At 36.2% G+C, this 22677-nt stretch overlaps 1 protein-coding gene across 1 annotated transcript in view; it reads left to right on the top strand.

Annotated features, from left to right (window-relative positions):
* The window catches only part of AGBL4 (ATP/GTP binding protein-like 4), a gene marked incomplete at its 5' end in the record, with an annotated part of 892811 nt that overhangs the window by 228708 nt on the left and 641426 nt on the right, over window positions 1–22677 (top strand). The gene's annotated exons all lie outside the window — the stretch shown is intronic.

Here is a 22677-nt window from a genome sequence, read left to right as displayed (position 1 = left end):
ACAAATGGAGTATTGCTTCAGCCAGCTGCTTTCATCATGTTTAGTGTCATCCTACATGGGGACAGCTGGCCAGAGTTTAATACATAAGTAAGTGTCATCTGCATGCTTCATTCATACCCATGGCATGATGTGATACCCTGTAGCAGCTCAACATAAATACAGATTATAAAATGGGAAAGAACAGTGTCTGTGGACCTTGGAAAGTAAAGAAAAAGTTTCTGATCAGAGATTTTGGAGTTTGAAAGACAGAATCAAAGCTGCCAGAATTAAGTACTGTTTATTTGGATAATACCAAATGTAGGAGTCAGGGAATTTAATATTACAGAAAACATCTGCATGTCAGTGTTATACACTTTATAGAGAGATCCAGGTGAATGAATCAAGATATTTGTCTATAGATTATCACTGCTGACCTGTTTGATTTCTGTGTTATTCCTCATTCCTTGGCTAGGGAAGGCTCAGAATGATTTCCAAGGAAATAATTTTAAAGTGCTGAATAATGAGTTGTAAAATAAATAAATACATGAAATCAAAAGTATCAAAAGAATTACTTTTAAATACTTAAAATCCAACCCTGATATTTGAAAAGAAAATACTAAGCAATGAAGGGGATGAATTTCCACACCACATATTGCCCAGGAAAATTGCACACACCACCTTTTATTTGTTTAATGGATTTTCTGTGAATATCTCCCATTAAATGTTTGTAAAACTTCAGCCCAAGAAATTCAGCTATGGAAAGGAAAGCATTTATATTCATTAGATGTGAGCAGACTTTTTGCTTATGATTTGGGTGGAATATAAAATGATTAATGCAGCTTAAAGTAGTTAGGTGATAGGAATTTTCTAAAACATTTTATCTGAATCTAATAAGCCCTCTTGGGGATACAAGAGCTTATGATGCATATAAGGAAGTTTAGAGACAGTTTATTAAAAAATACATTTCCACTTATTTTAATGGTACCCTTCTATTGTATCTTAAGATTGTCAGGTATTTTACTGTCTACTGCAGCCAGTCAAAGACTAGAGCCATATGAACCCCTTTATCTGAGAGGCCCATCCCTTTATTGTAGAGATCAGAGTGGCAGTTGACAAAAGATGAAATGAATTCAGGAATATATTGTAGCCAAAGTTCAGAGAAATCCTTTGCATAAACTTAAAATGTCTTGAACTGAGTTTCTCTAGTGAGGTGCTCTTAGGAAATACTCTATGGAAGTTTAAAAGAAAGCTGCAAGTACTTAATTGTAGTCTCAAAATTAAAGTGTAAGCATTTTATGTTGCTTAGTGATAAGGTAACTATAAGAATGCTAAAGGTAGCAGTTTAATCAAATTTTCTAGAGAAGGGTTATTCAGAGTTCATATTTGCCTAAAACTAAATAAAGGATTTAATCTGACTCTGTAGTGGTAGAAATATAAATTTATAATAAATGCTTTTACTTTAGTGGAAATGAAAGTGGTGCACTCACTTCTTTAGATCATTGATAAAACAGCCTTTGCAAGTCACTATCCAAGCATTCAAAAACAAACTCACTCTTGGATGGAAAAATGGTGCAGTGGTGTCTCGGTTATCCTGGGGTAGATTATCCAGCTGATGGATGGGAAACAGGCTGCAGGTACAGAGACAGTCTTGCTCTGAATGAGTCAATCTGGTGCTGCTGTGTGTGGTGATGATACTAGCCCAGGTGCTAGCTCAGGGAGGTCTGATTCAGCACTGCTCCTGACCTCTCTTTTCACCATTTGATTCTCACATTCATTCTGCAGTCCCGTATTCAAAAGAAGAGTTGCTAATAAGGTGGCAAATTAAGTATTCATTAATCCAGAGTTTGCTGTATATTTTTCACTGTTACTGTACATTTCTGACCTGCAAGGTATCATTTGGCCGAATTTCTTTGAAGAATAGGTTTTATTGAGTTAGAGAAGCAAAAATTTTAAGATTAAATGACAAAAAGCATTAATAAGATGAATACCTGTTCCACAAAAGCTTATAAAATTAATCAGTCTCTAGTTTTGTGGAGTAGGTAGGTCTATGTGTACAATAAAAACTCTTAACACTACATTGGAGTTGCTGCACTTCATGCCTGTCTATAAGATTTAAATTATGAGTATGCTAGGGACCTCTTCCTGTAGTAGGTTAGTTTTTCAGGGGTTTAACCAGCTGTTATCCATGACCACTGCAGCTATGCTGGTAGAAATGTCACCTTGACAGAGCCTGAAACAAGATTCACCTCTGTTCTTCCACCTGGGAGGACTCTTTTTAATGTGACTGTAAAATTTTTGAAGGAATGTTGAGCTGAATGCCACACAAAATGAACATCACTGGTATAATGCAGTGATGTTTTGCTTCTCAAAGAATGTTTTAGATCAAAAACTAGAATAATTTATTTTTTTTGGAAATATGTGCTCTGTGATCAAGATAGGAAAAACCCCAAAATTATTTTGAGCTTTTAAATCTATCTGCCAGTTACATTAGATGAGAACAGGAAGGAATTTGGGGGATGGCTTGAGGTATTACTGAGAGCCCTTATTTCAGGCTTCATTGTTGCTGTGGAGGAGTGATGTTCCTGATCATTTTGTTGTTGAGGTGATGCTCAGCCATGCTCACCCTGCTGCAGTGGCTCCTCAGGTTGTTATGGTTGTGATGTACATACAGCTGGCAGTACAGTGTGTGTGTGTGCAGAGTGAGCTGTGGAGGCAGATGTTGGGATGTGGCAATCAAGTCCTAAATTCTTCTGGACCTGTCATCACATGGATAAATGTTCACAAACAGGATACACAGAAAAATGAAACTTTTTTTTGAGTGGGGTAGGGAGGACTGACTTGCAGAAGCACTCTTCTACTTATTCAGTCAAAAATACAGAAATAGCAGTTTTCAGGTAATCCCTTTTGAGTTGCTTTTTGTTTGGTTTTCAGTGGTCTGCTTTAGGCATAGCATGTGTTTAACAGATAACCCCCTGCAGAGCAGAATTATTCTACAGTTTAAAATCAAAGGAGGAGGATGTGTGTTTGTATCTAAAGATTCATTGAAAGGCCATCCACTCTTTGGGTACAGAGATTTCTACCCACTTTTCTTCTGTCAAACTGTGATTCTAAATGTCTCCTTGAAATACACTGAGTATTTCTTTGTATGTGCAGATGCTTTTAAAAACTGCCTTAAAATAAGTGCAGAATGAAGAAATTGTCTGCCACCAGATGAGTGAGACTTGGCTGGGCTTATGTTTCTTTCATTTACATATGCACACCTCAACAGTCACTATAAAAATTCATTTTCTTTAGCCTGCAAGCATCTGTGCCTGGTCACAAAAATGCCTTGAAGTTGTGGGCAGTTGTGGATCTCTGTAGCCATGTAGTGTATGTAATGTGTTGTTCTACTTCCGGTGGGGGTATCTGTGCAGGCAGGCTGAAGGGTTAAAGGCTGAATCAAAATCAATCTACATTGGTCTACTGTCTTTCTGGACTGAAACACTTTGCAAAAATCGTTGATGTAGAGGCAGAGGAAAGGTTTCTTCATCCTCAAGTATTTGAGGCAATGAACTACATTGAGGAGTTAGCAAAGTCTAATTTTATGTAGGGGATGCTAGTCTGTAGCAACTATATAACTTGATAGCAAGTTGCAAAATACAGTCTGAAAGAGGCTTGACAATTCCCAATCCTTGCCTAACAGGAAATGGATTATACTGGCTTGAAGAAGAGTGGTGAATAGAAGTTGAAACAATAAGCATGATACCAGTTCCATAGTCACAACTCCAAATACTTCTCCTTGCATTCCAGCATCCCAGATGGAACATCTCTGTAGCACAGTTTAAAATTTTCAGCATGCTCATTGAACTGGTTTGTTGTTTTGGTTTTTTTTTATTTCCTTTCACCATCTCCTCCTCAGTTAAGACCCCTTCATTTAATGAGTATCTACAGGCTTGCAATGGAGAATGAGCTGATGGGGTGACTGACAGTGTTACATGTGCAGGGTGAGAGACTCAACTGCAGTTTGCAACCTAATTGGCATGGAGTCCATTGCATCTCTAATAAAAAGCCATTATAGCTCTCCAGGTTTTTCAATTATTGTTTTAATTTCTTTGTTTATTCCTCTATCACAGCACGGGATGCTACTCTATTATCTTTATTGTAGCATATTTAATAAAAACAATGCCTTAAATTCTGTTGTGTAGGACAGTTAAAATAGCTAAAGGGGAAAACATGCACTATTATGGGCTTTGATAGTCCTAGTTTTCTTAAAGAAATACTTAGTGATGTTATCAAATCTAATAAAGAGAAGGAATTTATTTTAACTGAGTAAGGATTTAGTTGTTTAATACAAACACAAGTGTAACTATTGCAATTTTCTTTCAGGTATGCTTGACATTTAGGTCAATGGCATCTTGCATTGTTTCTTGGAAAGTCAGCAATGTGTGCAACCTGTTTTAACTTAAATATCTCAAGGTTCTTTTCTCACAAGTATGAGTTATTTAGTTTTAATGTTCTGGCTGTATTCCAAGCAAGCTAATTATATTTTTCCAAAAATTTCCCTCAAAGCTCCAATTATCTTCTTCACTTCCTCTTCTAAGTATTGTCATGTCATAGTGTTTCTATAAAATGCATGATAGCGTCTTGCATCTGAAGTGGCTGCATTTTGCTTATGAATGAAATGTTGCCATAGATAAAGGGTTGTACCCACCACTAGCCTGTCAGTGTGACACACTGATTATAGGGAAGGTATTTTAAATATAACAGTAGAGAAACCTCATCTAAATATCCATGGTTAGAGTATAAAAAGAGGTGTGAGTTTTCCTTATTTTTACTAGATTAATATATAATAATCTACACTTCGAAGCTGTGTTCTTACACCTTGCTCATTGTGACAAGTATCTTCACTAATAGGAGGGAAAATCCTTCTTGAGTAAGGGAACTGGTACCAGCACATTTATTGCTTACACAGTTAAAAATGGGTTTTTGATACCCTGTTAAAACCTATACCTGCAAATCAGCTATTCTGATACTGCCAAGACTCCTATTCCTTTCAGCTGCTGTTGAAATTACAGGGGTTACAAACTTCTAAAAAGTGAATAATTAGAATTGGTGTTTTTAAATTTCCTTTAGAAAAATGGTTAAAAGACTTCTCATTGAAAAAAAAAAAGTTTAGAAGTTTGATTACCAACTATTAAAAAAACCTTCAGAATAGTGATTTGTAGGAAATTGGTAGATTTTAAGTAACATTACAAATATTTTCCTAAGCGTTTGGTTTGTGCCCACAGCTACTTCCAAAGGATTACAAAATATGCATGATGGAGAAGATCAAAATCCTTGGGATGCTGGAAACTCTCTGCAGCTTTAGGAAATTATTTCACACAATCAATATTGTATTGTGTTGGAAATGTACTGGGAAGTGAGTCACCATCCTGAATTTTAAATGTTAGAACTATAAGTTATGCAATCAGAATAGAGTATAGATGGTTTTTCTACGAACCACAGCTCAAGAGGTGCACACAATTTGAAGGTGTTCCTATGTTAAGTATCATTTCTTATCCATCTGACTCACATTAGTGCAATCCTGAGCAATATATTATGACATGAGTATACATTTAGTTGAAAGAATGAATGGAGAAGAGAGGTTGTTGGTGGGATATACTCTCTTCACTGTCTTTCACCTGCATATTGACAAGCTAGCTTTGAGGTATCTTGCCTGTTTGTTTGCAATTGCAAATTCTTATGAAATTGTTAAATTGCAGCAGAACATCTTGTCTGCATTTTATAAATTCACACAGCCACTCTACTTAAATACTGTTCTCACCCACACAGAGTTTCATTTGCACAGAAGTCATAGCAGCAGAATATCAGCAGTTCCCACGGAAATGACAGCCCAAGCCTTTAGTTCATAATATTGAAAAATTTCCCTGACTTGCAACGTTTCCTGAGGGAGTGTTGGAGTTGGCATACATTTCTGCTGCTTTTCTCTAATTTTTAACCTCTTATAACAAATGAAAGCTTGTAGGTCTTTTTAAACAGGTAGATTTTGCCTGGGAGTACATGACAGAGGTAGAAAGCCAGAGAACTGTGATAAAAATTAAACTCAGCAAATCTAACCAGTCCTGGTGAGAGAATGCAGCAGGGAATGACAAATCCTCAGTGAAAAGAGCTAAAGATTGCTTAATTAAACAGGGTTGCAGAATTAGATTTAACTTTAAACTTGAAATTTAAATGAATTTCTTTGGTTAGGAAACTGATGACTTCTTGAATGTCATCCTAGATTTTTTTTTTTTCCCCTGGGGCTGCAATTAAATGTCATTGTATTTTGCTTTAAATCAAATAACTAGTTGCTTATTTCACACAGAAGGCTTCAAAATCTTGGGCAATAAGCTTTTACCCTCCATGTTTTGAAATAATCCCCAAAAGAAATATTAATTGGTGATTAGAGGCTATAACCCAGAATTAAAACACAGAACAGAAAAGGAATTGACATCTTTGAGGGTTGTGAGCACTCAGTTTCTGCACTGATTTGAGCTGGCAATATTTAATGTAATTGGTTTTCAAAACCTGATGTAACAGCAAATTTCACAGATCTTAGAGGGCCTTGAAATCAATGACCAAGATCTTATAAAAAAAAAAGTTAAAACCAATCGAAGTACTATTAAGGAGGCAGAGAAACAGTACCATTGAAGAAAACTTTGGTGCAAGTATCTGAAAAGAAATTTGGTGTCCAAGGGGTTGAATTTATGATTTCTTGCCCCCTTTGCAATGCAGGAGCTGTACATTCATTTATAACTTATAATTCTACCAGTTTTTAGCCTATCTATCTGATAGAGTTTTGAAATTGATCAAATTGTATTAATTCAATTCTCTTGAATAACCCAATGGCTTTATTCTTAATCCTCAGAAGATATGCCATGAGTACAAGGTAAGCAGCATTAAGTCAGCTTTTAATATCTTGTCACCCTCACCTGAACATCCTTGGCAGTTGTCAGCTGTCCAGATTTTTATGAACATAAATTTTTATTTCATTTTCATCAAAGACTGTGACAAAAAATTTTAAGGCATTTGACTTCATGGCTTCAGAGGTCCTTGGCATAGATCTTCTAGCAAAGGGCCCTGAGGCACTTTATCTGGAAATGCAAAAGTGATGCTGACTGGGGACGTGGCAAGGCCAAGGTGCCTCAGGGAAATGATGGTTCAGTGCTTCAGGAGGACAGCTTCCCTTGGATGATGCCAATTAAGCTGTAGCTGTCATTTAAAGTTGCTGTCTTCTGGATTGCACCTCCTGTGCACAAGCAGGAATCAATCAGTCTCCTGTTCTGCATTATAAATAAAAATGAAGGTTTGTGGCTTTGTAAATGTACCAAAAAAAAATCTCCAACACCACACAGACCAAACGTTGCTCGTTTCCAGTAGTGACAATTATTTCTTGGGAGTATTTAAGTCAGTCATCTCAGAAGTCTCCTGTCCTAGGTGAATTGAACTAAAGCCACCATTTAAAAACCTCTATAAGGCTGTGAATTATTTTTAAATTAAAGCAGTATCATATTAATAAACAAGTATGTAAAAAAACTTTAGTGTAATCAGGTTTACTGTTTCATAATAGGTTTACACAAATTATGAATACCAGAGTTTTATTAATGGGACTTTTAATTATCCACTATAGTGAAGAGTGATGTAAAATATCTAACAGCTCTGCTAATTAATATGGGGATTCAATGGTTGTTAATTAAGGGCAAATGGGACAGGGCTAACACAATCCACTTTTGACTGTGATGAATAAAAAGTCAAGCCAATAGCTTACTTCCAAATTAACATGATTGATAAAAAGTCAACTCAGAACGCAAGTCATTCATCCCAAGGGAACTGCAATTTTAATGCTTAGATGGTACAAAACTGAACATAACTCAAGGTCTTGAAGTAAAAGTAAAAATTTCAAAGGGCTAAAATACAGATTTGTAAACTTTTAAATATGTAATTTTGTGAACAGCAAATCTTTTCAGATCACACTTATTTCTCACAGATTCAAATAAAGCTGACATATGAATGAATAGCAATCTGTAACATATTCCAGGAAATTTATCTACTCTTTGACTTTTTCTCTATTTAGCAGATATTCTGAGCAGCACTTTACATACTTTTTTTTTCAAAAAGAGAGGGGAGGCAGCTTGCCAGCAACTGTCTCAGTCTGTCTCACTGTGATCGTAGCAGTCTATTCTCTTCTGATCAGTGTCTGTGTATTAATTGCTTTCCTGCATGTGGTTAAACATTTGAAACTTGTGTTTAAAATCTTCATAAAGTTAAAATCTGGGTATGCATATGCAGAAAAAAACCTCCAAGGTAGAAAATCCAGTGTGTGATGTGCTTACATGACATAGTATATGAGACTGCTGAGGGAACTCAATGGAGGGTGTACAGTGTAGATGCTGCACAGGAAGCCTCTAGGCAGAGGTTCGCAAGCAGTTATCTGGGATAAGTGGAAATTTTGAGCATAGAGGTGGCATTTACATCTTTTTCTCCCCTCTTCTCCTCATGCCACCTTGTTCAGGACAATGGGGGTCCAATCCCACCTGCTTATCTTCTGCCAGTTCTAGCCATTTCTAGATATCCCATGCCTCCTATCTTCTCCAAGCTGACTACCTTAAAAAGCCATTTTCTTTTTATAAGTGTTAACTCAGACATATTCATGTGGAATGTATCAAGAGTTTTCATGTTGTAAAGTCTGAAGTTTGAATTTCCTTTTGCTTAAGGAGATTAAAACTTAAGTTTCCCACAATGAATTTCTTACTACCAAGATAAAGGCTTATTTTGGGGATTGCTTCTCCTTGTCTTGTTACAGAAGCTGTATGTAATGTGAGCAGTAAGGACCTGGGACAAAGAATCAGATGTTTAAAAGTGGTTTCATTGAGCAAATATTTAAGGCAAATTTGGGTTTAATAAGAAAAAAAAATAGAAAAGCATCCAAGGTTATAATTGAATCACACTGAAAAACAAACTACAAAAAACCAGCAAAACATTTTGTCTTTGATAAATGGGGAGGTATATGTAAGCTGTCTGATATACAGCAAGAATAATTTGCATAGTTGAATATGAATTTAAGAACTTAGGACTGGAAGGAATCTCCTAAAACACATTGTCTGGTCCTTTTCTATCACAGGCAATTATTTCATATAACCTTTTCACAATTTACCACATTCCAGGTTAAGTGTTGGCTTTTTCTTCTATCTTGGAATGCTGTTTCTGTGCTATAATTTTCTGATGGTTAGAAACCTTTTAATCTCTAGGCTGAATGACCAGCTAATTATGTTTTTGTTGGTGACCAATCCCTGGATGTGTTTAAGGGTTGTTTGAATAGATACGGTTTAGGGGAGAACTTTGTAGAATAGGGATGATGGTTGGACTCAGTGATCCTAACGGTCTTTTCAAACCTGAATAGTTCTATGATTCTATATTGCATCATCCTTCTTGTTCATGAGGAAATCCCATTTTATTCTCACTGGGTTTTTTAGTATCTATATGAAAAGCATGATTGTTCTAGTAACTTTCAATTTGCTAATGGTATAACTGATTTTTTTTTTTAAGTTGTATCGTTTGGTAAAATGTGGCCGTGGGAAATGGTCTCCCTCATGTTTTGTATTTCAATAATATCCTAATAAGCTTACATTTCTTAAAGCAATACTTGCTGTGGTATTATGAAAAGATATTGTTCATGTTACAGGCCAGGAAGTATGTCATAAGTAGGTTGATTTAAAAAAAAAAAGGTTAGTTTTTGTTTTTGCCAATACCTAATAGTACATACATGAAAAGCTATATTAGCAATAACAGTTTCTTTAATTTTTTCATGAATGAATTCCTATTACAAATTCATTCTTACTACACTGTTTTATGTTGTGATGCACTTTGGTGAAATTAACTCAAAGTGCTGCTCTTCGCAATTTTAATATTCCACTGGGTTTTCTGTTCTAGAAAACTCATTATTATACATGTACAAAGCTGAAAAGAAACGAGAGGCATATTGTGTGAATAACAGTCAGGGAAAAGAGACAGCTGGCATGATAATTTTCTAATAAAGCTTAGAAAAGGCTGCTGTGTCTTGAAAAACTGAAAGAGTTTTAATTTGAGTATTCCTTTTGTTTGGATTTGCTTTGTACTAAAAAGTTCTGAATCTTATTCACACCTTTTATGAATATTAACTGAAAAACAAATATATCTTGTCAAGTCCTTCTCCTTGGTAGGTGCAAAAGAATCAGTGGTGTGTATCCAGAGGGGGATGGTATTTCTTGTTCTTATTCCCTCTTATGCTCCTCCAACCAGACTGTACAGTTAGCATCTTGATAAATAGAGATCTTCTGAATCATGGACAACTTATTAACACATGGAGCCTTTAACTGTGTAGGCACCAAACTGTAGCTTCCAGCAAATGCTTGTAAATGTTAATTCCTATCACATTTAAGAGAATGCTCTTTGCAGGCTGTTTCTGAAAGCCCACTATCAGGAGACTGGATTATTTAGGAAGATACTGGATAGCAGTCATAGGAATTAAACATTTCACCTTCACTCTGTGACCTTCAAACTCGCACAAATCTTGTTACTTTTAAGTAAAACTTTAATTATTTTTTCCAGATATATGACATTTTTAAGACCAGGTCTTACATTCTTACAGATTTTAAACCAGATTTAAAAAAAAGAATTATTTACATTTAATTATAAAACTCAAACACACAGCTTAGAGAGGAAAATTAAGGTGAAATTTTAAATTAATATGAGAGAGAAGTTAATCCATTAAAGTAAATTGGAAACACAAGATTCTGGGCTCACTGCTACCTTTTGGTAGGGGATTGCCAAGACATTAGGTAACACTCACTAAACTACATTTCTGGCTGGTCCTTGCATTTTGTGTTTTAGAAATGTAATGAATACATTTTTGGCTACATTTTTAAAGTGTTTTTAAAATTAGTCCAATAAAATATTTCTCTTGTTATTCCTTGGCTTGATATATTGTTCTGATGTGTTACTTTGTTTTCATCTATTCGTCCTTTTAATACAATATAATATTATAGACATTAATGAAGCTATTCCAATTTATGCCGCAGTGAGAGGGAAAGGAATTGGACTCATTATATCTGGTTTCACAGTTCATGGGTGAATCGGTTAATTACATTCCATTAGTAATTAACATAGAGGAATATGAAATACTAATGTTTTGTAAACTGCACATTTAATAGCCCTTATTTTCAGTAACCCGGGGCTATAGGTGACACAGAAACAAAGGTCTCCACATATAGATGGAACTTTTGATGCTGTTACATAAAGACCAGACCACACTGACAGCATTTATAAAACCCACAGTGCATAGTGACGGAGTATATGACATTAATACCAACCTCCAGATATGTATCTGACATTTAGTTTAATAATTAAAAATTAATTAGTAACTGTTCACTTTTTCATCAAAACATAGATCAGTTGGGGTTGATAATTTTATTTTTGTCAGTTTTTTTTCTGCAGTAATTGAAACATTCAAGCTCATTTTTCTGTTCAACCTCATCACATGAACTGTATGTATCACAGTGGGTTTTGTTGGCTGGGTTCAGGTTCCCAGAACCTTACCTAGACCCAGGGTTTCTTCAGCAGATTCAGTACTTCAGGTGGGAAGATACAGAAAGAGAGTAAATTATAACTACAAACCTGCTCCACTGGAGGCAGAGATTGAGTGACCCAGCAGGAAGAAATCCCAGTGATAAAGTCAAGGGTGTTGAGGTTAAAATCTTTCAATTTAAATAAAACAGCATGGGCTCTGTTCTGCTGGGAGTGGGTTGGAAGCTCTCTGCTTGAGAGCTGGATCTAGGAAACACAGGCACAAGAGGTAAACAAACATTGGTACTATATTTTCATTTCTTGGTCTGTAGAACTAATGCATACAGCTTCCCCAAGTAGACAAAACTTTTATTTGCACATCTAGTCCTTCACTTCATTCTGGCTAATTGCACAAAGCATTTAGTGGGCTGTGGTGACACTGGATTTTATGGCACTGTGGAAGAGATGAGTTTCATTTGCAAGAACATAGTTTGAACACAAGTCTGTTAAGGGAGTGGCTTTACTGTTCAGAAAACCATGTCTGGGGAGCTGTCTTTGTATTTGAAAGGATTTTCTTTTTGCATACTCATTGTTTTGGTAAGCTTCATCTGAGAATGTACTTTGTGGCTATTCTTGAATAGGTAGCTTCTAAGTCTCCTGTGCATTTAATGTTGAGATGTCTCTGTCAGCCCTAGAGCCATTCCTAAATCTGTTCATTTCTCAGTCTTTTGTTCTCAGCAGTTTCTTCACTGCTGAACAAAACAAATCCCCAGACATGTAGCATATATTGAAAACTGATTCACTCCATAATAGATGTTACAGTTTTAAAATACAGTGCATGCAGTGTACCTGTGAAATGGAAAGTCTCTTGCTAAATTGAGTTTTGCATTCAGTTATTTCCTAGTGGTGACCATGAAGAGGTCCTTTGAATCTCAGAAGAATCCTGTCCACTCAAACAAGATGAAACAAATTTACCCATTAGTCCTAGCTGAATTTTCTGCAGTGTGTGTGAGTAAAGTACCGTGTAACTGACACCACCTGTGTGTCATCTCCCATTGATAAGTTTAATGAATCAACCTTACATGGGAAGGTTGAAAACAGTAGGTATCAACTTGTCCATTGTTGTATCTAGTTCTGTAATTTTGAATATGATAACTGTTTTAATGAGCTAACAATGGTGAGAGGTTGTGGCTGTGACATATTTGAAATATTTGGAACTCCTAGCTTTCCTCTTCAGGAATTCTTATCTGGAAAACTTGTTTAGTTAAAACATGTATAAGCTCTTCTCCAGTGTTCCCCTGCAAAACCAGTAGATTGGGCTGGGCTGAGAATGAGAAGTGATGGCTGAATTGTGCTTGACATTTCACAAAAGCACTTGTAGCTGAAGGAATAGTGTTCCCAATGTACCCCCCCCAGTTCATGGCTTTGCTATATTTATTGTTACCCTAAAATCCGGGCACTAAGTGTGTATTTAAATAGTATTCCTTCTTCCCCAAACTCATTTGAGACTTTGACTTTGAGTGACAGTTTATTTGTAAATTAAGAATAAGTGTGAGTAAGAAAGAATGGGGATAGCCCAGGTGATAGGTATCAGATATGTAGTCTTTCATTTGTAGCTTGCCAGTTCAAATTTGGCTCAGGTCTGTATTAACAGAAATTCATTATCATCTGATGGTTGTTTGGGAGTCTGTGTGAAAGGAACTGATGGTATTCACATTCAAAAAAACAACAACAAAAAACAAAACCTGTCACAATTACATTATTTCTGGCAGCCTCTGTGAGCATGAGGATGAACTTCACTCTGACATCTTAAAGCAGTCTTTCCAGATTAGGCTTCAGGCGAATTGGCAGGATGATATGGAAATATGCAGACACTCTCCAAGTTTTATCTATCCTTTATCTGATAAAATGACCTTAAGCCTGCAAATGATAAGCAACAGAAGTGGCTTCTATGTAGCCTCTCTTTTGCTCTTTCAGGTGCCCACATGCAATTGCTGCCCTTTAATTACTAGAGAATACTAGGCATCCACAGTAGCTGAAAACAGATAATTTGGATGAACCACTCTAGTTTTAAAAATATTCATCTGAGAGGTTTGCCCTTGGGCAAATGTAAGTCTGCCAGACAGACAAAAATATAATAGAGTCATTTTTGTCCCTTGGCTTTGTCTATAGTTTGGTAAAATTAACTGCCAAATGCCAACAAACTGCCAAAATCTCGTAGCAGAGGTAGCGACCAAATCTCTCAGCAAAGCATTTTCTGAGTGGTGATATTTAACTTAATTGGGATAGTGCAGTATGTCAATATGAACTTTTCCCACCTCCCTCCTCTGTCTCTTTCTGAAGCAGTCATACCATTTCATTTTAGCAATACAGAAACCTTCAACCACTAAAGGATGTGCCAGCCAAGAGCCATCATTGCCAACAATTATATGCTAGATGTGTGTGGGCAATAACATATGCACTTGAAAGGACTGAAAAAGAAGGTATGCATGGTTCTTAGCGTTGTATCTTGTTTTGAGTTTCAGTGTCTCCCTAAAATTAGAATTAATTTAAAACAGCAAAAATGTTCTGGGAACAGAACATGTAGGAACCCAGTGATAAGCCAGGAGATTTTCAGAACAAATGTGGTTTTTTTGGTATTTTTTTAACTGTTGCAAGGAAATATGTAAGCAGAACTGTCTTCATTACTCCTTTAAATAATTAATGCTTTCAGTATTTCTTAGGCATTTATTATCTCATCACATGTTAGTGGACAAAGCTAGAGTGCCTCATGGTCATTTTCTTTTATTCGTACTTGAAGTCTCTAATAACTTGAGCATATGTTGATACACACGTAGGTACAAGAAGTAGGATTTTAGTGGTGACTGGAGTGTGACATGACTCATCTTCACCATACAAAAAATAGACAAGATGTATTATAAAGGCAGATTTAATGTCAAAAAAAAGTGTGCAGGATATTTTATACTTGTACAGGAGTGGAAGTGAGGAGATTGAAAAGGTTGTCTTTGATCAGCTGAGACATATTCTATTCTACTTCTAAGATTATATTTCACTGGTGGTCCAGCATTAACTGGATTCACTGTCTGTTGGAAGTCAAATTCAGGCTAATTTAATCTTTGGCCATTCAAGATCGAGTTTAAATATATTTCTACTCTCTAATGGTTCCTATCTCAGCTTGCTTAGGTTATTAAACAGAGTTGCCCTTTAAAAATAGTGTGGAGACCAGGATAGGAGGAATGAAATATAGTCTCAATTGGAATTTTATACAAATAAACTATCTTATTATTATGTACACCTATACACATCTTAGCTTGGCTTTTGTGGATCTGATGGCAGTCTCATTCTTTGGAACTATTATATACTCTATCCACTGAAGAAGGTGGATTATTGGCTTGCAAGTACTCATACAAAAATGTAAATGTCTCCATACATACCTTGTATTTCTTGTCCAAGAAGAGAAAAAGTAGTTCTCCAGGCTGAATGTATTTGTTAAAAACAAAGGATACCTTGTGGAGAACTGTGTATGTTTTTTACCATCTATTTTCATAAAGGGTGATTACTCCTGGCACAGGTGCAGAGAAGATCAGGAAAGAAATGAGAAATCTTTGTTAGTTCTACTAAAGTCTGAGAAAGGGTAAAATATACCCTATAAATATATGGTAGGATTGGTGTTCAAGAGGGAAAGTTGGCATTAAACAAAAATTAAATTGGTAACATTGTTGATGAACTAATTTTTACTGGAAATTAGGAGGTTTTTGAATACCAGAGACAGGTTTTGAAACTGCCTTCCAATAACTGTTTGAGAACTATGAAATGGCATAGATAAAAGTACTTTTAATCACTGAAAACTTAATGAGTCAGGAAGACATTTCTAGTCAGAAGGCTTGTAGGCCCAGATGGGAGATCAGAGACTGAATTCTGACTCCTATACTCTAGCTTCTCAGCTCAACCATCAGACTGTTTGTCCTTATACGGGTCTTTCACAGCAGTTTAAGAAATGTCTTAGTAAAAAATGTTTATGGTCTTGTTGCAAGACAGGGTCCTCACAGCCTCAATTGTTTGGTGGGCAGAAAGAGCAACTGCTGCCTTGTTCTGGCTATGACTGTGCTCGTTCCCCAGCTGCAGAGCTCACAGCTTCCTGGGAGCAGATTTCCACCAGGAGCATCATAAGCCCTGGGATGTGGCATTTGCAGTGCTGTGGTAGCAGTTTGCCACTTATTTGCTGTTGAGTGCTAGGTGTAGATGTAGCCCTTCTGTTTGTCTCTTTCCTTCTCCCTCTGCTATCATAATCAAACAGTTATTTTTACAGAGTATTTATTTACTTGAATTTAGCTCTAGTTTTAATGCTAGAGTCATTTTTAGCTATGCACATAGTGAAGAATCCAAATTAATAATAAACTGATAATCACCATTCAAATGCTATGTAATTATCTATCATGTTTAAAGATTTAGTATGTGCTGTAGATTTTTTTTTTCCTTTAAAATGTGACTTTGTGTGTCTCATACCACTGCTTTATTGAATTTTTTCAGTACTGGGAGTTTTGTCATGCTATGTTTTATTTTCTTTTATTTTACAGTTGTGCCATATGTTTGCAAAAGTAAAGTCTACCTTTGAACTCAGAGTTATGGCAGGTATTTATAGATATTTATCAAGCTCATATATAGCTTACCATTGCAGCTATAAATTAAAACTCAATTATACTCAGATTGTGTCTATATATTACTGTTTGAAAGAAGCATTTTGCCAAAAATTTTAAAAATTATGCAGTTTTTTTCTGATATGAATAAAACTGCAGCTGTGGGTACATTCTTTGAGTGTTTGACTTTTAAAACTAATGTGCTGAGAGGTACAGTGTCATTCATGAGTAGCACTGAGCAACAGTGACATAACTGAGTTATTGATACAGACATAAACTTGTAACTAAGCAGTGTCTATTCTGTTCTGCTGGTTTTGATTGGGGGTGCAGCATTTCCCTAAAAGATTGTCTGCTTGATTTTATGCTGCTGAATCAGGTGATTCAGTCACCTCCAACTGAGTAGTGCTCAATTGTGACAATAAAACAATAAATGTTTGAAAGTTGCTCTAATAAAATAACAAAGCTGTATCAATTTCTTCATTATATTAATCAGAAAACCAACATTTACATGTCTTTTTATGCAAAAGTAATTTTCAACAATGAATCCTAATCAGTATGTTATTTAGTGATCTCCTTATTACCTAGATCGTTGTTATCAGGGTTGCATATGATGTTTAATCAGAAAATATTGTTTGCTCCTAACTATACCTGAAGGTGTAAGACAGTCACCATTTGGTACTCAGAAACATGTGATCACAAGTTACCACTTTTAACACGAATAATCATAGTGAAATAAATCTGAGACCATGGAGTAGGTGCAAGAGCATCTATTTTCTAACATGATTTAATGTGGGATATACTCAATTTTTTTTTTTGGCAATTGCAGTAGGATTTTCCACTTTGTGTGATTGTATTTACACAGGATCTAGTTTAAAAATTATTTGAGCAAAAAAGGCTTCAAAGAATTTTTTTCTTGAAGTCAAGTTTCATGTTTGGGCCCTTGATTTTACTGGTCAGCACAAGACCTTCTACTAGTACAGATATTATGGATACCTCTCAGCTTTCTTGTTTCTGAAACATCATGCTTTACTTGCTGACGATTAGGGGGTTTACCATGTACCAAGCCCTGTGAGAGGAGAGGGACAGCAGTGTTTGCTGGTGAGATATGGGCTGTTCGGCAGGTCTGTTGCTCTCTTGAGTCTTGTTTGAGGTGATATCCCCAAGGGCAAACCCTGTAATTCTTTTGTTTTAATATAGTTAGCTAAAAGTTCTGAATTAATTTTATCTTGCTTTACACCAACCACAAGGTGATAGACAGCAACCTTAGCTAAGTGATTCTTCCAATTTGTGGCCAAGTGTTTTACAATTCTGTAGAAGAACAAATCTGAGTAGAGAGAAAGGGAAGATCATTCCTGCACTTTAGTTCCATGGGGACCCTTTAGTTCTTTGTCCTGCTGATTTCTATTTTGAAAATAAATTGGAAAAGTCTTTTAGATGAAAGACTTTAGACTATAAAGCCTTTGGGACTTTGCAGTTTGAGAGAGAAGCTTAGTTTTATTTGCCTTTAAATAATAAAGTTTATTTTTTTCTCTTTAAGTATTAATAACAAGTGAGACTGGGGTTTACAATATATAGTGTAGAATTCCATTTTCCAGAATGTCCTATTACTTTTTAATTGCTTTATACTTTTAATAGTATACAATGTTTAATCATTCATATTAATTAAGCAATATTTGTAGAACAGGCAGCTACTTTTAACGAATGTTGGTTTATAACATTATGTATCTAAGAGCTTTGCATCTCATGGCTAAGCCTTTATCCTGAAAAATGAAAAGAAAAAGAAAAACTGTATTAAATATACACTCCTTCCACAGCATTTTCACAATGGAGCTTTCCTTCTTGTCTGTTAATGTTTTCGAACTCTTCAGTATTGTTTTTTTAGGTTATTTTTTGTCTTAACCTTGCAGTCTCAAAACGCATTTTTAACTTTAATTAAAATTTTATATTATCTTTAAAACTGTCTTTTTAAAAGATCATGTTTGAGGGTTGGCTTTTGGTTCTTCTACCTTTGGTTGAAATGTGAGAGAAAAAAACCTAATTTGAAATGCCAGAAATCAAAATAACTAGAACAAGTGGAGTTCAAAAATAGAAGAATATATTTGCAATCTCAGAGTATTGTAATGATCCACTTTTAAAAAGACTGTTATACTAAAAGGCCCCAAACAGTTACTTTAAGGTTTTTCAGCATCAGTATGCGAAGTTGCTTTGCTGATAAACAGATGAGTAAAACTGTCCAGTAGACAGTTGTTGATACATATAAACACCAAAATACTGGGAAGAAAATAGGTGAGTTTTGCATGTGTTTTCTTCACACAATTATCCTATATTCCTTGGAACAGGAAAAAAATAACATTGTGCAGAGAGAGATTGCTTATTATGAGCAGTATTCTGGATGCAGAGTACTTAACTTTTTTTTGTTTATCTCTTGTTCTAGCTTGGACTCTGTACTGATCTGTAAGTTCTTGAGTAGTGAAGCTGAAATCACAATTTCTCTCTATAAAGCCAGTGTCTGTGCAGCAAACAATAGGTCTGAATAAACAAAAAAGCATCACTTGTGACTCATCAGTATTTTAATGCAAAGGTGATTATTGATGAGATGTTCTTAGTGTTCTTGGCTACTAATTTAATTAAAATCCTCTCATCATGCACATATTTATCCTCCAGACTGGGCCCAAAAAGTGTTTCTGTGTTTCTGCTGACAGCTTAATCCAAGCTCTGACCTATGATTGCACTGTTGCTGTGTGTCCAGTTATGTTTTAAATCCATATCTATATGATTAATGATAAAGGAGCAGTGCGAGTGCTGATTTAACCAGCTGAACCACCCGATTCCCCTTTTGGACTCCAGAACCAAGTTCATAGTCAATTCCTTGTTGAGCTAAGAAAGCATACATTTTCTTACTCTTTTTAATGAGGGATTCAAATTGTTTAATGAGGGATTCAAATTCAAAGGTACAATGCCCAGTTATGTTGCTTCTCCCTCCAACGGGAAGCAATGAGTGGCAGGAGACACTCTGTGGGGTTGCCCCTCAATTGGGTGATTGGTGTGTCTGCTTAGCTCCATGTGGAATTCACCAAGTGGAAGCTGCTGAATCCCAGAGAGGCTACATCTATTTGCTCTTTTCCCTGCTTCTCTTCAGGTTCTGCCCATGTACTGCACTGGTACATGAACCACAAGCCACGTATCCCTGATTTAAAACCTGATGTCGTTTTCATTAGTGCTTTTCAGACAGAACATCCTGAAGCTTTCTAGACCTCAATCCTGAGGCTGTGAACGAAATTATTTCCTGAAATACAGGTCTGAATTTTGTCAATATTTGTCCTTTATCAGAAAAATACCACCTTGCTCAGCATTCAGCTCCAAAGGGACCCAGGAGTGGAAAGAGATGTGAGCAGTGTGATTCCAGCAGCATGCTGCGAGTGCTGCGTGCGGCGGCTTTCACAGCGCCTGCCTGCAGTAGGGAGAAGAGCCTTGCTGCAGAGAGAACAGATGCATTTCAGAGTTGCCCGCCAAAGGGAGTATATTATGCTCCCTTTTTAAACTTTCCCAAACATACACCATCTGTTTCACACTAGATACTTACAGGGCTTGATCAAATTAGAAGTCATGCTGAAAGAGAAAAGTAAGGTTAGCATGGACGGCTTTCTTAAAGCTGCAGAAGTCATGGTTTCATGGCATTAAGCCTGAGAATTAACCTCGGTAAACTGGATGAAACATTGCGGCTCAGGATAATTGCCAGTTGTCTGTGCTCACTTATAGTCTCAATCGGAGTAGCAATTGAGAAAGTATCCTATAAAATGACAGCAGGAGAAAACAAGAGTGGTGGACAATATGAGCTGCTAATAAAAATGAGGTAGAAGTACTGAAGCAGATGTTGACTGGCTCAGAATAGCTACCATTAGATAAGCCTGACTGCAGAAACAACCTCTGAAAACACTGGAGTTCAAAAATCTTCCTTCTGGCAAAGAGCGGCAGGACCTAGTCCCAAAATCTGCACTAGGGAAGTCCCTGAGCAATTGTCTGACAGTGATATGAATGAAACTAAGACAAGCAGAGGAACTTCAATAAATTGCAACCTCATAAGGATATTTTCATGGTCAGAAATGAAGGAGAAGGGATGGAGGCTTAGAAACCTTTCAAAGGTTTAGTGAGGCAGCAATCTTGTGCCTGTTTCAGTTCTGAGGCTCTGATTTGCAAAGGTGAGTAGTTATCGCTTTGTTCAGTGTTAAAAAATGTGACTTGCATAGCTAAGGAAGTGAGACTCTAGGAAATTAATCACTTCTGAATGCATAGCATAGCTTCCTTCTGGGTATGTTTCTTTTTAATAGTTGTGCTTGAGTTTAGGTGTAATATCTTAGAGCAAAGTGACTTGAGCCAAGTCCAAAGCAAGTTTCCTGCCTGTCATTAATCCCTGTTCTGTGCTCCCTGGCAGGGGCTGGATGTGAACACATCAACTGTGTGGGCAGACAAAGCTTTACCTCAACTGTGATTTTCACAAACAAGTAGGTAAACCTGGTAGGAATTGCAAAGCTGGGAGGAGCTCTGCTTAGCCTTACTGGTTTGTAGGGAACAGGATGTGGTACTAGTCATCTCCTTTTCCTCAGGCAAAACAGTGTGAAACTTAAGGTATAACTGAAGGAAGCATTATCACAAAAACTTTGTTTTTGCTGTTTGAAAACTGTTGCAGTTAAGTCTGAGGCATAATCACAAGTAACATGTCTTATTTTGAAGCATTGTTCAGTTTATTTGAGACAATTATAAAGTAGAACTATAGAGAAATAAAACACTTCTAAAATAATGCCATAATGCCATGGAAGAGGCTGTGTCAAAGACAATTTCAAGTCATCTAACAGTAGGAAGTAGAGGAATTATTTTTTTTCAGCACCCATGATCCAGTTATCTCAAAAAAGTTTGTCTTGCATAAAAATAGTTTCTTTTTGTCTGATGGTCCTATAGTTAATTCAGAGATGTGGATATTTATTTAAACCAAACCTGAAAACTCTGTGAAGCTCATTCATAATTTATCATTGCAACAAATAATTTAAGAGGGTTTTTTCACTAAAATAAGCATTGTTTAAGGTATGCCTTGAAATAATAAGTGTTTTTATTGGCCTCATAGGCATGGGGGGTCCAGAGCTGGTATGTCAAATTCAGGATATTATTTTGACTTGTGACTCTAATAAAATATTATTTGCTTCTTTCTACTTCTACAGATGTAGAACTTTAGACATAAAATCAGGAAAATATGAAGGAGATTGTTATTCTGTTCACTACACTCTTGAAACCAGGAGGCATTGAGATTTTCCATGGAATATCTTTATTACATTCCTTTAAAACACAGCATTTTTTTTAAGATTAATTTGCTTTTTAAAGATCACTTCACAATCCTACACTGACATTCCACATAAGTGGAATGTGATACTGCCAAACCAGATAATATATATCACAAAGTCTCCACAATATCTGCTCACAGGACTTTGAAAGCAGAGCTGCTGGGCCTACTCCTGGCCTATGGGCTAAGGGAATTAAGACTAGCAATGCTGCCAGGATATTCATTGCTGATTAGAAATTAATTCTAGATCCTCACTCCCATGATAATTTTTGTACACTTTCCAATAAGTATGATCTAGTATATATAAATATTGTAGTGACAAGACAAAAAAAGAGGTTGGTGAAATAACTGCACACAACTGTCAAATTTTTATCTTTACCTTGAAATATTTCTTAATTAACCTTTATTTTAATCTACAAGCTTCCTGCTTGAGGCAAAATAGTCTTTACTTCACAAAACCATCTGCCTGATTTCAAGATTTTCATATCAATGGACAGACCTGGAATAAGGCACCATGTAGCAATAGGCAATTTGACAGGAGCTTTGACAAATTGTAGATAAATTACATGAAGGTAAAGAACATACCACTGAGTGCTAAGTGAGATACTAATTATATTTTTTGTGCTTTATAAGTGGGAAGGCAAAGTCACCGGTCACACTAGTTGGGAGATGCACTGAGAACATCACATACTTTGTACATTCTGGAAGTTTGAGAATAAAGCTTTAAGGCAAAAAAACCCTAAAACCTTGTCTTGAACTTCTGTCTATGTGACACAAAAAGAATGGAGGATAAAGTAGGTTCTCTATCAGGCAACAGTATCTGCGTAATACATCAAGTTTAGTCCCATTGTTGATGTTTCACTTTTTTTAATACTAATAAGACAAAAAGCAGGTAGGTTGTGCAGCAGTAAAACCTGATCTTGAATCTAGTGCAAAGTACGTTGAGTACGTTTAACTTTTTTTGAATTTCTTAAGAGTGACTGTATGCTCTAGAATCGGTTTCTGAAGGGTAGGGAAGAAAATACGTTGTTTGTAGTATTTCTGGGTTGATATCAGAGCTCAGTAGGAGACAAACTGGTCTACTCTTCCCCCAGAAACTGTGCAACATTAGTGGGGTCAAACACAGAAGGTCAGTGTGAGCTGTTGTGGTACCACTGGCAAATTCAGCAG

Source organism: Chaetura pelagica, unplaced genomic scaffold (genome assembly GCF_000747805.2).
Source record: "Chaetura pelagica isolate M959 unplaced genomic scaffold, ChaPel_1.0 scaffold18, whole genome shotgun sequence".
Lineage (NCBI taxonomy): Eukaryota > Metazoa > Chordata > Aves > Apodiformes > Apodidae > Chaetura > Chaetura pelagica.
Note: the sequence above shows the minus strand (reverse complement) of the source record. Positions and strands in the feature narration are given on the sequence as shown.